The following is a 14,249-nucleotide window of genomic DNA, read 5'->3' as shown; positions in this document are numbered from 1 at the left end:
CTCGGGTTACCGTGACTTGCCGAATGCGATTACATAATAACCATGATCATCATTATAGTGAACGTTAGATCGAATTGGCGTTTTTCTTTATAGTACTTTTGTTAAAATACGTCGATGAAAAATAAACGAGTTCTATACAAAGTATTTCCTATTGTGATTTTCATTCAATGGTACTGTGTATGCTTAATTCGAATAAATGTGTATGTGTGTGTGTGTGTGTGTAACACTTTGCGAACAATGATATTAAACGATCATCAATATAAAATAATTTCGACAAACGTGTATAAGTAAAATCGAATTCGTCATATTTTATTACGAATTCGTAACAATTCCATGCGATACTTCTTTGACAATTATTTTCTATAGCCTTGTCATCAAGTATAGAACAATATTAGTACCTTAAAAAGAGAAAAAAAATTATTAAATAAGATATAAAATCTTTATAAATATTTAGGAAACTTTGGAGTGAAATTATCCCCTACATTCACGGAGCACGCGACCGTTTTCGCGAATCGTGAACAAGCCGCAAATATCTCTTTCGCAAAAGAGAGAAAAAGATAGATAAATAAATAGATAGACAGATAGATAGAGAAATAGAAGAGAGAGAAAGAGAGAGAAAGAGAGAAAGAGAGAGAGAGAGAGAGAGAGAGAAAGAGTGACTGTACGTTACATATGCTGTCCAGAAACGGTGACAGGGACTAATACTCTTATCCGCCGTGCACGACTGACGGATAACCGGACTAATCTGCCGCGGGGGGGATTAACTTAGAGCTATTATCGAATAATTTAAGCGTTGCAAAGACGAAGACGAAGACGAAGAAGTCTCGTACTTCGTCCGGTTTTCACGAATTACTACTCCTAAGAGGGAGAGGAAGAGATAGATAGATAGAACAAGAAAGAGAGAGAAAGAGAATGAGAGAGATAAAGCTGACTTCAAAATCTTACTACTTGTCCCTCGTGACTTACGATCTTTTGAAAATCGTCACTCTCGTGGATTCTTCTAATCTCATTCCAAAACGAAGAGAAATGAATCTTCTTAACTTCTGTGAAATATTGCGGTACAATTTTCTAATAGAACATTGTAAACTTTCACGAGAAATGAGAAGTAACGAAGTGACAGAAAGAGATAGATAGATAGTCATATAGTCAATAGTCATATAGTCATATAGTCGTACAGCTAATAGTCATATAGTCAATAGTCATACAGTCATACAGCCAATATTCATATAGTCAATAGTCAATTGTCGTATAGTCATATAGTCATATAGTCAATAGTCAATAGTCAAAAAATCAATAGTCATGTAGTCGTATAGTCATATAGTCAACAGTCATATAGTCGTATAGTCATATAGTCAACATTCATATGGTTATGTTATGTAGTCATGGTATAGTCATATAGTTATGTTATATAGTGTATTAGATATATATTCATGTAGTATAGTATATAGATAGAGAGAGAGGGAGAGATAGGGTGGGAGAGAGTTAGAAGAGATGGCTGCGGGAAGGGCGGATAGGTGGCCGGGACTGATCTCTATCAGAGAGAAGAAAACTAACTTAACACTGCAACTAATCTGCCAGTTCGGATTAAGGAAAACCTATTATCGAATAATTTAGATGCGCGATGGAGACGAGCTTGCTTTATCGCTAATTTAATCGCGCGGAAGCATGAGATAGAAACAGAGAGAGATAGAGAGAGAGAGAGAGAGAGAGAGAGAGAGAGGGAGAAAGAGAGAGAAGGAAAGAATAAGAAAGAAAGTAAGAGAAGAAAGGAAAAAAGAGGGAAAGATATCTATTAACACAAATTTATTGATATCGAAGAAGCGTCGCGAACCCGCAGAAACTCCGCTACTTTACGGCCATTCTATAAATAAAATAATCAAGGAATTTGATGGAGATACGCCGAGTAAATACCGTTGCTCTCTTACTCACCCACACCAAGAGACTCGAGTCGTCCCTCTCCCGCCTTCTCTCTCTTTCTCTCTTTCTCTTTCTCTTTATCTTTCTCTTTCTTTCTCATTTTCTCGTTCTCTCGCGTGCTACGTCCGGTCCCAAGCGAATAGCCTGGACCAGCCTCGCCTCACTGACCGAGCCCTCGAGGCACGTATAATTTCAGAATATTATGCGTCAGCGAGCTTCCCCCGCCATATTACAACTTCCTTGCACGTGCCTTGGATAGTCACGTTCCCTGCATGTCCACGCTCTTATCCTGAATTATACCCTTCGTTTATCGACCTATCGTCGCGTCCTTGTCGCAACTTTGTATGCGAGTCACTGATCGAACGAATCTTCCCTTTTCTTTTGCTGCGAGAGATTATTTTTTTCTTCTTTTTTCACTTTTTCTCTTCATTTCTCTCTCCCTCTCTCTCTCTCTCTCTCTCTCACTTTTTTTTTATTTACATAATTGATTTGATAATACAGCTATCAAAATGAATTTCAAGACGAAATATTTTGAAGATGATCATTATTAAAGTAAAATAAAAAGGAATTTGAAAAGAAAGATATTCTAACCATTTCAAGTTTTTTTCGAAATTTGTTCTTGTAAAAGTTTTGTAAATATTCTAGAGATCTGTTATTAATCTATATAAGTCTTTCTGAGGTATTGGAGTATCAATATTAAGATCTTTTAATTATTATATTAATGATGAAATATATATTATTAAATTAAATTAAAGAGATTTAAAAAAGATCATTTTGTAGATAGTAAAAAATAAGACAAAAAAGATAATAAACATTTTCTATGATCTATGATTGCTAACAATTTCAAGATCTGTCGAACTTTGTTTTTATAAAAAAAAAACAGTAAAAAAATTTCTTTGATCTATAAGAGTTTGTATCTGAGTTTATTAGAATATTGATATTATTATCTCGTAGTAATCATTCTTAAATAAGAAAGATTTAAAAGAAAATAAAAAAAATATATATTGATATTTGTGATATCGTAAGAATGAAAGTAGAGAAAAAAAATATATAAAAAAGAAGCGATTGATTGAACAAAGAGAACTCGTAATTGGGGTCGAGCATTCGAGTCCTTCCCACCTTTTCCTCGTTTGCGTAGCTCTCGCCTCCCTCCCTCTCACCTCCTGACTCCTTTTCCTGAGTCGAACATAAGTGCAGTTTGATTCGTGTCGCGGTTAACGGTACCAGCGTTCCGTGACGTCAACGCGTTTGTTTGGAAACGTAACAATGCTGACATCGGTGTTCTTTATCGATCGGCCGTTATGGCGACCGATCTCTCTCTCTCTCTCTCTCTCTCTCTCTCTCTCTTTCTCTCTCTCTCTCTCTTTCTTTTTCACGGCCTTCGTTTTGTAAGTACGTATTTGTACGTACGTACATATGTATGTATGTATGTATGTTCGTTCTTGGTACGCCTACGTCGGGTGAGGCTCGTCGTCGTCTTTAACAGGACGCGTTGTGCATCTTGAATCATCGTATGCCTCGCGTTGTCATCCTTTCTCTTATTATCTTCATCTCGTTTCCTTATTGTCGCTCAGCGATCTACCTATTCGATGGAACAACGACGGCGACGACGACGAGGACGCTCGTCCTCGATGCGTTGTATTATTTCGTGTCTTTATTTATGATACCGATAAAGTATATATTATACGACTTACAAGAGACATTTCAATGATTATATTATTATTATTATTATTATTATCGAATAAATCGATTTTTTTTCTAAAGTTACTAAAATAGAATATTACGTTTTACTTAGAAATATTTCCTATAGGACGAATTTAGATAATCAAATTGTTGGTTCAATGGCTAAGAAAATCGTCAATTATTCAATCACCGTGCATAAGTGTACAATAGATATAGAATGAAAGAATAATTTAAACCCAAGTGTTCTCATTTAAATATCTCACGTTAATTGAATGAAAGAGAAGCTAATAGCGTTGCACTTGAGACGATTTACCGTCCTTGGAATGTCGAGAGAAGACGATGATGCACGCATATATAATTCTTTTACCCTTACTACGGTCGAGTGCGTCGACGTAATCTCATGGCATCCCAAGTGGTGCTCGTGATTCCGACATAAAGAGAATCTCTCGACGAGCCTCGCGAGTCCTTATTATATTTGCACTCATATGTATGTATATGTATATCTACATAGATATATACTGTGGTTAGGTATATCTCAGATTGAAAATTATTTTCCATCGACGTCGTCAACGACAACGAATTCTTCGATAGCAAAGAGAGAAAGAGAGAGAGAGAGAGAGAGAGAGAGAGAGAGAGAGAGAGAGAGAGAGAGAGAAAGAAAGCATTTTTGGCATTGGTCCAGCTTACAAGAAAGAAAAAAAAGAAGATGATAAAAAATAAAAAGAAACAAAAAAAGTGGTATTTGAGCTTCGAACTATGCCGTTTCTATTTCATTATCTCAGAGCCAGTTGCATAACCGAGACATTACGCTTCACGCTACATTTAGCTTAGCTTTAAACAGTATACGGGACCGATTAGTCACCGGGTAACGTTCGCTCTCCAAAGTTCACGGAGTTATGAAAGGGCCAAACTGAGAGTGCGTTAAACTCACGGGCCAAACGTCCAAATGATCTATGATCATGTCTTGCGTTCCTAGCTTAGGATCGCGATCGACGCCTCAAGCTATATCTTTTTCACATTGATACTACTACCTACCGCCAACCGATTAATTTATCGATCACTTTTTACTTTCCTTCCTAACTTAAGTATGTAGATACCTAAGTAAGTACTTACGTATGTAAGTACGTTCATTCGTACTCTATCGTTTTCTCGATTATTTTATGTGACTTATTTTGGTTGTTAGTATCATTAGCGTCGTTTCTATTATCGAGAATACTTGACTAATATATTACGAAGTTCATTTTATCGTATATCTAAACGGATATGCCAATTTGTAGATACGTATTAAACGAAATTAAATGAAATATCAATTTCAAATATTTCTAATACACCTTTCGATTTTGTATATATATATATATATATATATATATATATATATATATCTGTGTGTGTGTATCAAAGTTATAATAATAATAATAAAAATAAATTCGAAGATAAAGGAATCAAATAGTTTCATTTATAATAACAAGAAACGTAACGTAAGATATAATAAAAAGAAACGTAAAATTATTAAAATAATTTTTACGATCCTCGCTTCCTCATTGAACTCGCCACAATGCGGAAACTTTGAACGAATGAAATAACAGCTAATTTTCATTCTAATAAGATCAATTCGAAAATAAAGCTCTATCTGATATTTCTTATTTAAACATCATATTATAAGAAGACATAATCCGAAGAAATTTGTAAAGAATAAAAAATGTTTTGAGTCTTACTCAAAGGAAAATAAATAAACTGAGTCATTATGTTCTTGATCATCTTAAATGTCTTTTGCTCTATATTTACTATAGCCATTTTACCTATCGAATTTTTGTTTTGTTTTGTTTCCCATTTGTTAAACGAATCGTACCTCATTACCGATAAAGTGGTACTCCAATAAAGAGGAACTCTCGTTTCAGAAGATAGTGCGATATACTTGGAGTTGTGAGCGAGAGAGTCAGAGAGAGAGAGAGAGAAAGAGTCAGAGAGAGAGAAAGAGAGAAAGGGAGAGAGAGAGAGAGAGAGAGAAAGTGTGTGTATGTGTGTGAAAGATAGAGAGAGGGAGAGAGGGAGAGAGAGAAAGTGTGTGTGTGTGTGTGAAAGACAGAGAAAGGGAGAGCGAGAGAAAGAGAAAGAGTAAGGTCGGAGTGTTAGGACTGGGGATGATTAGGGCGGGCGCCTCAAAGTATGCACTTGCGCCGGCTGCATTCTGTAGCGGGCACAGCGTGCGTGTATGCATTCCGTCGAGACTTACATACGTCGGATGCAAATAGTATATAAGAGAGTACTGCCGTGGTAAAGATACGGCCAAGCTAATGACCGAAAGAGTATGAGGCCGCGGCCTCGAGTTTCCGCGGCCGTCTACGAAGCATTGACGACGAGTCCTAAAACGGCCTCAAACGTCATTTTCTTTTTAAAAAAGGGGCAAATAGGAAAAGGAGTTAATATTTTATCCCACCAACAAATATTTGCTATTACCAAAATATTCTTACGAAATCATTCAAAAAATATCATATCGTTAGATATTTGTAAATTGAAATAGACAAAAATTAAGTTTCTACAGTTTGTTGTATCTATGAGATTGATCTTAACCTTGGAATTGAGATAACGCATTTTCGTCATCAACAATTGCAATTGCAATTGCTTTGGTAACGAAATAAAAAAAAAAAGAAAATGAAGAAAAAGTTGAGAAAGAAACACCACTATATCGATTATTTTATTATAACATCTTATTAAAATTTCTATACGGTTATTATCACTATGATAAACATATGCAAAACAAAGATAAAAACTAAAGAATTTCTTTTATGCAAAAATTCGTTTATTTTGATATACTAAATAATTTGTTATATTTATATAAATATATAATAATATATATATATATATATATATATATATATATATATATATATATATATATATGTTGCGAAAGGGATGAAACCATGTTGAGTGGCACTCGACATAGAGATTGTATTGCATTTGAAATTAATCATTGCGCAAGCGGGAAAAAGAAAATGATAAGACAAAATTCGTCGAATTCGATCAGCATCGAGAAACATCAAAGTTATAACGAGTTGAATCTTACCATACTCATAGCGAGCGCATTCCAACGATCCACGAGCGTATTCTCGTCGAGTTCTTGCCGCGGTCGCTTTGGCGCCCGACTAATTATCCCGAATGGAAGATAGTTTCGCGGCATTTCGTGCGTGCTCGCTCGGCGCATTAATTTGGCGGCCCGAGAACGCACGATCGTTTATGCGAATCTCCATCTTCTCTTGCTCTTGAAACATCGAAATACCGAAAGAGAACGTGAAAGTCGAAGATATTTAGCACGATAAGTTTGATAATAGGAGAATTTAAACGATTCCACAAGCTCAAATGATTCTTTTTTTCCTTTCCTTTTTAAGCCAAGGAAAGAAAAAAAAAAAAGGAAAAGAGGAAGAAATGAAAGAAGGAATAAAAATATGTTCTATCAAATTTTAACAAAGATGTTCTATCATGGATAACATATTTGAATAATAAATTTTGATAATAAAGTGCATTGAACAATTAACAAATTTATCTCCACGTTGAAAATCGAGATGATGGAGATACTATTAAAAAAAAAAAAAAAGAATAATGAATAAATAAATAAAAACAAGCTTCAAAAATCATGATCATTTCGTCTAACGAAGAAGGAGTAGTAATGGTAACGGAATAAGGACATTCTCTTGTACTAGAAGATCTTGATAGAATGACCTTGATCGTATCGTAAGAAGAAAAGAAAGAGAAAGAAGTGAGGAAAGACGAAAGGCGAGTGTCCCTCGATGGTCGTCTCGTGTCAGAACGCGTCCAAAGTGTCTGTTCTTTTCATCGCGGCGAAACCGACCGCAAGAACGGCTTCGTAATTGGCAGATATGGCAACACGACACCGCGACGCAACGCAATACACTGCGGAAAAAGCGTCATCTCTCTCTCTCTCTCTCTCTCTCTCTCTCTCTCTCTATCTTTCTCTTTCTCACTCGTTTTTATTTTTTTCCTCTATACCGAGCGTAGCGTATACGGCTCGTTTCACCCACACTAGCACCGCCCTTCGACCTTCTCTCGTAGAGGAGGACGCGTCTCCTCCGATCTCCGATCTTCGCTCAGCCCTCCGAGAGGAGTATCACTTTGCATCTCGTCGCAACGTGCGTTCCGCGTGAAACTTTATAAGCGAAGTGGCCGGCCTTCGTTCAACCCGCCGAAGGACTCTCTTTCTTTCTCTCTCTCTCTCTCTCTCTCTCTCTCTCTCTCTCTCTCTTTCTTTTTCTTCTATGAGAAAGATACTTAACGCAAGAGATAACAACATATTAGTTAGAAATATTGTCGAGCAATGCGAACGTCCAGTCGTTTAGTTCCATGAAAATATTTTCAACAGATTGTTTCGTCTTATCATGTTAATAAATACACGATAATAATAATAATAATAATAATAATGTTTTTCCTTTGTTTACATTGGAAATATCACTGTAAATGAATGATTAAAACGTTGGATAATTGTTTGAGTATCAAACAGAAAGTGTCATCTGACGTAAAATTTAACTAATTACATTGTTGTATTAACTAGATCTGATCATAACGGTAGAACGAAGATTTTTTTCTTGCATTGATCTAAAGTGCGCTCGTATTAAGAAATATAGCAGATAAAGTAATAAAGAAGAATTCTTGACGAGACAAGATGATAAAGAGAGAAAGAGAGAGAAAGAGAAAGAAAGAGAGGGGCGGTTAACGAGGATACACGAGAGGTCTCTCGCGTAAATCAAACTTAACGCGCTCGTTAGCTCTCCCACGAGTATCTTAGTTGGTCTAATTAAGAGCCAATCTCTTTTTCCTCGTCTTCCTCACGTTTTTTCCTTCTCACCGTGAACGATGTCGCGCGAGGGAGTTAAGGAGAAATAAAGGAGGAGAGAGAGGACACGACAGGTTTGGCTTATTTGCACAGTAGAAAGGAACAAGAACGGATCGCCGTAACCGCGAACAAGAGAATTTATATTTGCCAGTAAGTCTGTCAAACGAGCAGAAATCGTCATTACGTTGACGCAACGTCGTCATCCTTCTCATTGTATCGTTATCATCGGACTCGTTGTGTTCAATCCAGATATATATATATATATATATATATATATATATATATTATCTATAAGTTCTAATAAAACGTTCTTCTTTACTTTGTGTATAATTTGCAATATTTTATTAACGTAAAAGCAACGATATTGTTTTATCATTATATTTTTTATGAAGAAAGGAAATAGGTACTGCTAAATCAATATTATTAGTTTTACAGAAAATCGGTTATAATATATATAATATTAAATATTTAATGTGCAATGTAAGACTAGAATTTGGTTAGACCTAAAATATGAAAATTCTTAACATATATATATATGTTATATTGAACTTATAAAATATACGTACTACAAGCAATGAATCATTAATGTAGGACATATTAGCGTACTTATTCTGTTTTCTATAAAAATTTAAATTATTCACTCTTTTTTCCATCTATCAGAAAATGATGATTTTATATTTACCATATTTATTCGAATTATCATTTTCAAGAATGACAATTAAATGACGATTAAATTCGTTCAATATCTAGCATATACATTTCTTTATTGTTAATTAAATATTGACGTAAAGTCAGCATTTAAACGAGCGAAGTCCAAGTTAGAAAGCTGCTTTTTCGGGAGAATTGTCGATTAAGCAATTAAAAGTATAGCACGTTCCGTAAGTCAATCGGAAAGCGAACAGGGACGACGGTTCGTAACTAATCAACTGACTTAACGGCGGCAAAAACGGTGAAGAGAGGGAAGAAAAGAGATGAATATATAGATAGATATAGAAAGAGAGAAAGGGAGAGAAAGAGAGAGAGAGAGAGAGAGAGAGAGAGAGAGAAATAAAAAAAAGAGAAAGAGAGAGAGAAAGATAAGGAGATGTAAAACGACGGCTGGACGAAGGGATTTATTAGCATATAATCTCCTTTAATCGAGGCACCGGCTGTCGGATGATCTCGATGGCCCACGGTCGTCTCCAGCGATCATTATGCTAAGTAATCTGAATCCTGAATCACCGCTTCGAGGAGCAGCCGAGCGCGAGACTCTTCGTGATCGTCTCCGCTTCCACGTCGGTCCTCTCCTCACCGATCGTGGGTGGATGGAATGTCGATAGGCATCTGGGTACATTGCTTGGCCCGGCCCGTACAAACACACACACACACATGCATATATAAATATAATTTTTTTTTATATACCTATATATTACATATATAAATAGAAATACACATACGTATAAATACGATGTGTATATATATAAATATAAATATATATATATATATATATATATATATATATATATATATATATATATCTGAGTACATCAGCACATTTTCTTCATAATCTTTTCGAGAATTCTAGCACGTTCGATATCTAAAGAAGGAAACTTACATTGGATTCGAAGGCTAATAATTAGCTGACCATCGATATAAAATGTGTGTGAGTAAGAGAGAAAGAGAGAAAGAGAGAGAGAGAGAGAGAGAGAGAGAGAGAGAGAGAGAGAGAGAGAGAGAGAGAGAAAGGAGGATGGTATGTTGGACCAACGCACTTCCCAGCTGTCGTGTCATTTTATACATTGATGCACGACCCGCCAGGCAGTCCTCTCTCTCCCTCTCTCTCTTTCTCTCATTCGAAGATGAGACACGCGCGTCCTCCTCGCATGCGTCCATACACGCGTGTGCACACCGGCCAAGGTGGATAGAGTTTCGTAAACAGTATCGAGTATCCCGTGCCGATCTTTTTCCTTCCTTTTCGCAAGTTGGCGCCGTAAATCGTAGAATCCATGTAAATACATTTTTAATTCTGTGCCAATGTAAAAGTAATTTACTTATTTACTTACTTATATATTTTCTTACTCTTTCACTTTTTGACCGAACCTATCTTCTTTTTGAATCGTTCTAATATTTTTTTTTCTTTTTTTTTTCTTTTTTGTGTTAAAAGATTTAAAATCCTTTCACTTTGAGACCTCGACTCACGTCGTCCTTCCGCTTAAACATTATACCCGAGTATAATGTATAAAAGTATACACACGCGTGTATATATATATATATGTATGTATGTGTGTATGTATACGTACACGTTGAATAGACTATTATTCGAGAATCATGGTCTTTTACAAAAACCATAAGTCAACTTTGATATCGTTGACGGCCGGTACGACCGGTTGACTAATTAACGAAGATACTTAAACAAGATAACGTCGTATTTGTTCGGCTAAAGATAACCAGAGAAAAATCTTTAAAAAGAGAAAGATAAAGGAAGAAAGATATGATGATTTCTTCCTTGTTACGTCGTTCCGAATCTTAAAAAAAAAAAGAAAGATAAAGGAAAAAAAAAACATCAACAATTTTACCCGTGTATGTACTCGACGATTTTGATCGAAACATGATCAGATTTAATTCGTTGAACATCCCAGAGAAAAAACTTGAAAGCTTCGAACCGAAATGAATGTACCGGTAAAAGTGGCGTTTCGCGCGTCGTAACAGGCTTTATCATGAGGACTCGCGTGCACGCATAAGAGCAAGGGAGCAAGAGAGAGCGAAAGAGAAAAAAGAGAGAAAGAGAGAGAAAGAGAGAGAGAGAGAGAGAGAGAGAGAGAGAGAGAGAGAGAGAGAGGGAAAAAGACGAGGAGATAACAAGAGATATCCAAGAAACAGGCCGACACCACCTACACGCATGCGAATCGCGAAACACGAACGTGTATTCATGGCCGGCAATCGAGTCCTCCTCTCCTCTCTCACCTTTTCTCGTAGTTTCGCTTGCTCGCACGCGCGCGCGAAATAAGAGAGAGAGAGAGAGAGAGAGAGAGAGAATGAAAGAAAGAAAGAAAGAGACACGTTTACCCGTCGAGAACGACGTTCGAGGAAGTATCCGAGAGTCAACGTATTTGGTTCTTCGCCAAGCAATAATTCGAGGCGCTATGAATGCGTGGGCGTCACTGCGATTCCAACAAAAAGATAGCCCTTACTACGTCGCCTTTTGGCATCGTCGTGTCCACCGTAAATCTTCTCCGCCGCTCCGTGGAATTTACTGAACGCACGATTATCATCCTCCGACGACGAGGACGACGACGACAACGACGACGATGTTTGCATTTTCTTCTTCCTTACTCAATCGTCCTTCCGGTACCTCAAAGTTTTTCTATCCTTTTCCCATAGCTAATATCGAACATCTGAATAACCTAATATAATCGTAAATTAGATGAAGCATGCGTTTATATACATACATACATACATAAATATATACATATGTACATATGTATAAATATATATAGGACATATGTAATTATATATGTAAATACGTTATAATATGTATTTGTTTCTGATATAATAGATTCTATACGTATAAATGAAAAATAACGTGTATACACGTGTAAATGATAAAACATGCGTAAATAAAATTATGCATGCGTAAAATGTAATTAATCTTATTTTTATATATATATATATATATATATATATATATATATATTTAAGTTTATAACATATGTCCTATTTATTGTAACGAACGTATCATAGATATGTTAACGATAAGGTAAACGATAAGAACAGTTCGTCATTTTTCCTAGTAATTTCTATTTAGTTTCACGACGGAGATATAGATTATTTTAGCGAAAAAAATTTCGAGTTGGATGATACTTAAACACTTTAAATATTATCTGTTTGTTTTTAACTGAAACGAGTCAGCATCGTCTTTTCGCGGTTCTCCGTGTTATAATCCATTTATCTAAGCATCGGGCTCGCTTATCTACTCGAGTATCAGCTGCTCGACCACGTCTCGAGGTGAGAGTCAAGATAACGCGCTGCTACTCTCGGCGCATCGATAACGACCTACACGTACACATAATATTTATGATTCGTTGTGCGCGATACGGCATATCATTTCACGAACTCGTTCAATATTCCCCTCCTTCTCTCTTTCTCCCTCTTTGAACGTAATCATTTTCTTTCTTCTCGATCGATAATAGAAGAAATTAGAAAGGAAATAAAAACGAATACTAATTAGAGATGAGATCAAATGTACTTGTGTACTCAAGAATCCGAATGAATTCTATATCTAAGTAATGTATTATTTCATTCGACTGGAGTACCACTTACGAAAATTGATAGTTCGTACGATGTACTCACGGCAGCAATAAGTAAGTTATTACTTATTGCTGCCGTGACTTGTACTTACTTCCTTTAATCAAGCTCCTATCAAATTCATTTAGCATTATTATTCAAAATTAGACTTAATTCCTTAAAACACGTAAGTAAGTAAGTAAGTAAGTAAGTACTTATTTATACTGTTCATACACATTTACTCATTCGTTATATTTACAGATTTAGTCAATTTCGAATCCCTTGAAAGTATCCATTCAAATTATATATATTTATTAACTTTTGACAATTATTCTTATCGCTATGTTCTCGTATTATATTTTATCGGTTTCGAATAATACTTTCGATATAGTTATTTTATTTATTCCAATTGATATCTAAATGTCGGTTGTTCCGAAGGAAAATGATAGAAAAATTACTTGGCTCTTGTTTCATACTGACAAGTTAAGTTTAAATATCGTGTAGAAAGAAAAGCTAAGTCCACGTTACACGTATGTATGTATGTATGTATATATGTATGTATTTACTTCCGTCGCTTTCTCATAGGACGTTGCCTTCTTCGATTTTGAAACTCGCTTTCTCTCTGTTGCTGATGACTTCGTTCGTGAAAAACAATGATATACTTTCGTTCATACATATACACATATATATATAGATACACATACACATATGCATATATATATATATATATATATATATATATATATATATATATATATGAAGATAGTAAGGGCAAAAGTATCGTAAGGATGACGATGACGAGGAAGATGACGGAGGAAAAGAAGATGGCGTCGTAAAGATGCTCGTAAGTTACGTCCCGTATGCCTTCGAGAGAATGCAATTATGATATAATTACGTTGCTTATTATGGCGGTTAATTATGTAGAGATCGTGAGGCCATCGCCAAGTGAGCGAACGTTTACTAGCACAACAAGCTTTGTTCGAACGAGCTATGAGTTTGTATATTATATATATATGTATATATATATATATATATATATATATATATATATATATATACCTATATATTGAGAAGGGAGAGAACGCATAACGAGATGCCTTGTAGACGTTTTTCATTTATGGCTCGTAATTTCAATGTTGCCTTTGTACGAGAAAGTATCGGGCTATTGAATTACGCGCGCGAAACGCACGCACGTACCACATATACCACCAGTGGTTATCAAACTTTTTTTTTCTCAAAGATCTACTTTGTTCTTTTTTCTATTTTGCTTTCTTTTTTTTCTTTTTTTCCTTTTTTCAATTCTATATATCATTCATTAATTTCTAATCTAATCGATGTAATTTTTTTCGATGTATGCCAAATGTAAGAATATTAAAATTAATAATGTGATAATTTATTTACGATACAATTTTTTTATTTTTCAAGAAAAAATAGATATTTCGTAAATTTTATTAATAGACGTGATATATATTCTATAGAAAAAAAGGAAGAAAAAATAATTGATACCATTGATGATCATTGATCGTAAGAATTTGAAAAC

At 35.3% G+C, this 14,249-nt stretch overlaps 1 long non-coding RNA gene across 1 annotated transcript in view; it reads right to left on the bottom strand.

Annotated features, from left to right (window-relative positions):
• The window catches only part of LOC124949702, a 13,895-nt gene extending 11,829 nt beyond the window's left edge, over positions 1-2,066 (bottom strand). The window contains exon 1 of the long non-coding RNA XR_007101139.1: positions 1,930-2,066. This is a non-coding gene — a long non-coding RNA (uncharacterized LOC124949702). The remainder of the gene's footprint in view (positions 1-1,929) is intronic.
• Between the last annotated feature and the right edge of the window lie 12,183 nt (positions 2,067-14,249).

Source organism: Vespa velutina, chromosome 6 (assembly GCF_912470025.1).
Source record: "Vespa velutina chromosome 6, iVesVel2.1, whole genome shotgun sequence".
NCBI lineage: Eukaryota > Metazoa > Arthropoda > Insecta > Hymenoptera > Vespidae > Vespa > Vespa velutina.
Note: the sequence above shows the minus strand (reverse complement) of the source record. Positions and strands in the feature narration are given on the sequence as shown.